Source organism: Ranitomeya variabilis, chromosome 3 (assembly GCF_051348905.1).
Source record: "Ranitomeya variabilis isolate aRanVar5 chromosome 3, aRanVar5.hap1, whole genome shotgun sequence".
In the NCBI taxonomy this organism is placed as follows: domain Eukaryota; kingdom Metazoa; phylum Chordata; class Amphibia; order Anura; family Dendrobatidae; genus Ranitomeya; species Ranitomeya variabilis.
In genome coordinates, this window is record NC_135234.1 from 483813694 (window position 1) to 483817741 (window position 4048).

Genomic DNA, 4048 nt, shown 5'->3' on the forward strand with positions numbered 1-4048 from the left:
CAATATTGTATTGAAGTTCATTCTCTGTCCTCCATAGTACACGCCTGCGTAAGGCAAGATTGCCTTGTGCAGGCATGTACTACGGAGGACAGAGAATGAACTTCAATCCAATATTGCAGCCAGCATGCAGCCAGCGGGTAAGGAAAGGGTGAATCAAACACCCGAAAACCCCACCCCTATGGCTGAAAATTGTTCCCTCCAAATTCAGGTGACAGAGACCCTTTAAGTCCCCCTTGTTCACATCTGGCAGCTGTCAATTTTTCTCCAACACTTTTCCTTTCACTTTTTCCCCATTATGTAGATAGGGGCAAAATTGTTTGGTGAATTGGAAAGAACAGCGTTAAAATTTTGCCTCGCAACATAGCCTATGACACTCTCGGGGTCCAGACGTGTAACTGTGCAAAATTTTGTGGCTGTAGCTGCAACGGTGCAGATGCCAATCTCAGACACACACACACACACACACATTCATTCAGCTTTATATATAAAGCTACTTTCACACTAGTCCGTCGGTAAGGGCCGTCGCAAACCGTCGGCCCAACGTACCGACGGACAGTGTGTTAATGTAGCACAACGTGGGCAGCACATGCAGTTTTACAACGCATCCGCTGCCCATTGTGAGTTCGGGAGAGGAAGGGGCGGAGTTTCGACCGCGCATGCGTGGTCAAAAATGGCAGACCCGACGCACAAAAAAGTTACATTGAACGTTTTTTGTGCGTCGCAGCTGCCAAAAACACGACGCATTCGTCACACGACGGATGCGACGTGTGGCCATACGTCGCAATGCGTCGCTAATGCAAGTCTATGGAGAAAAAACGCATCCTGCGGGCAACTTTGCAGGATGCATTTTTTCTCCAAAATGACGCATTGCGACGTCCGTCAAACGACGCTAGTGTGAAAGTAGCTTTAGATTTATATTTCATACAGCGCTAGATAGCTTAAAAGCCGGTAATTCAATTGCCAGCTTTTGCTATCTCCTTATCAAACCCGACAGGATATGAAACATGGTTTACATACAGTAACCCATTTCATATCCCTTATTTTTTTTTTTTTACATATTCCTCACTACTAATGTTAGAAGTGTCTGTGTGGAAAATTTGGTGGCTCTAGCTGTTAAAATAAAGGGTTAAATCACGGAAAAAAGTGGCGTGGGCTCCCGCACAATTTTCTCCGCCAGAGTGGGAAAGCCAGTGACTGAGGGCAGATTTTAATAGCCTAGAGGGGGACCATTATTGGTCCCCATGGCTAAAAGCATCTGCCCCCAGCCACCCCAGAAAAGGCACATCTGTAAGATGCGCCTATTCTGGCACTTGGCCACTCTCTTCCCACTTCCCTGTAGCAGTGGCATATGGGGTAATAAAGGGTTAATATAATCTTCTAATGTAAGGTGACATTAAGCCTAGTTAATAATGGAGAGATGTCAATAAGACACCTATCCATTATTAATCCAACAGTAATAAAGGGTAAAAACACACAAACATTATGAATAAAGTATTTTAATGAAATAAATACACACATGGGGTTTTAAAATCTTTATTGTACGCTTAATCCACCTGAAGACCCTCGTTCTGTAAAAGAAAAAAGCAACAATATCCCATACCTCTCCGGTGCTCAGTCATGTCCCACGCTGTAAATCCATCTGAAGGGGTTAAATAATTTTACAACCAGGAGCACTGCTAATGCAGCTGTTGCTCCTGCTTGTAAAAACTGTTTTGTGTCATCTGAAAAACATGCAGGCACAGACAGGGACCTGCACGGATCCGTGGCTACACTTCTGAAATTACCATGGAGCTCGGATCCTGGACAACACGGATCTGTGTGCTTCCATGTGCAGGGATCCGTTATGCGGAATTGAGCATCCCTATACTTAACATAGGGACGCATGGACCTGCGTTTCCATCAAGATTTTTCATGTGCTCCCAAAATGCAGCTTGTTGCAAATTTTGGGTGTTAAAAAAATCTGCAGACATCCTGGTACGTGGCAGTGCATCCAAAAAACATATGATTGTGAATGTAGACGCACCCGGATCAGGCTGCCTGTGTCCAATCTGCATGTGGATGTCATACTGCGCAGGCTCAGAGCCCCATTTTTTTCTTTTCAGCAGTCTCTTCTCTCTCTCCCCTCCTCTGCCCCAGAAGTCAGAATTTGACATTTCCAACCAAATCCTGATCAGGATGCAGTTCCGTGCGTTTGCAGAAAAAATACGGATGCAGATAAATTGTGTCCAAGAGGGAATGACTACAGCAATGTACAAAAACCGCTACATATTAGGCCGGAGTCACATTACAGCGAGATACGGCCGAGTTTCTCAGGTTAAAACCAAGCTCTGGCACCGGCACTCCGGAGCGGAGCGTGCGGCTCCATGTATTGCTGTGCGGCTGCACGCTCCGCTCTGGAGTGCCGGTGCCAGAGCTTGGTTTTAACCTGAGAGACTCGGCCGTATCTCGCCGTGTGTGATCCCGGCCTTAGGCCGGCCTCACACTAGCGAGTTTTACGGACGTATGAGCGCATAAACTACGTCCGTAAAATACGCATAACACACGGCCCAATGATTCTCTATGTCCCAGCTCCTATCAGCCGTATTTTACTGATCCGTATTATACGGTCTTGTACGGCCGTCCAAAATCGCAGCATGCTGCGTTTGTCACCGTATTGCGCAAAAAAATTGCCAATGAAAGTCTATGGGGGCGAGAAAAATACGGATTACACACGGACCAGCAGTGTGACCTGCGAGAAATACGCACCGGTGTTAGAGAGAAAAGCCGGTAATTCAATTGCCGGCTTTTCATTTCTCTTTCCCAAACCCGACAGGATATGAGACATGGTTTACATACAGTAAACCATCTCATATCTTTTTTTTTTGCATATTCCACACTACTAATGTTAGTAGTGTGTATGTGCAAAATTTTGGCACTGTAGCTGCTAAAATAAAGGGTTAAATGGCGGAAAAAATTGGCGTGGGCTCCCGCGCAATTTTCTCTGCCAGAGTGGTAATAATGGATAGGTGTCATAATTGACGCCTCTCCGTTATTAATCTGGCTTAATGTCACCTTACAATAGCAAGGTGACATTAACCCTTAATTACCCCATATCCCACCGCTACACGGGAGCACGGGAGTGGGAAGAGAGTGGCCAAATGCCAGAATAGGCGCATCTTCCAGATGTGCCTTTTCTGGGGTGGCTGGGGGCAGGTGTTTGTAGCCAGGGGGGGCCAATAACCATGGACCCTCTCCTGGCTATTAATATCTGCCCTCAGTCACTGGCTTTACCACTCTGACGGAGAAAATTGCGCGGGAGCCCACGCCAATTTTTTCCGCGATTTAACCCTTTATTTTACAAGCTACAGTGCCCAAATTTTGCACATACACACTACTAACATTAGTAGTGTGGAATATGCAAAAAAAAAAAATGGATATGAGATGGTTTACTGTATGTAAACCATGTGTCATATCATGTCGGGTTTGGAAAGGAGAAATGAAAAGCCGGCAATTGAATTACCGACTTTTCACATATCTCGCGCTGAATTAAATATAAATACAGAATATATATATATGTGTGTCTCAATTATATATATATATATATACTGTATATATGCTTTAACGGACATTTGAGCACATAAATCCATTAGATGTCGGTTTTGCAAGCCGGCGAGAAAATATCGCAGTACGGATGCCATACGGATTACATACGGGGAATCCATGCGCAAAATACGCGGACACACCCTGCCTACGGATGACATACGGATCACTATTTTGGGGACTTTTCTGCGTATTATGGCCGTAAAAAACGGACCGTATTTACATACGCTGAGTGTGACGCCGGCCTTAGAAAGTAATACATTAAGACTACAGCCGAGTAGCAGGGCGCTGTGCACAAGAGCTAACAATCTGAGGAAACAGCAATGCTAGAAACAGTGTGTACTGCTTCACTAGATCCTTATCCAGGTGTATCACTGCACAGGCAAACACCTGGAACCATGACTGTGGAAAACGTATTTCTATTAAAAAAGAAAAAAAAAAAAGAGCCGGTTCGTGAGCCGAAAGAGCC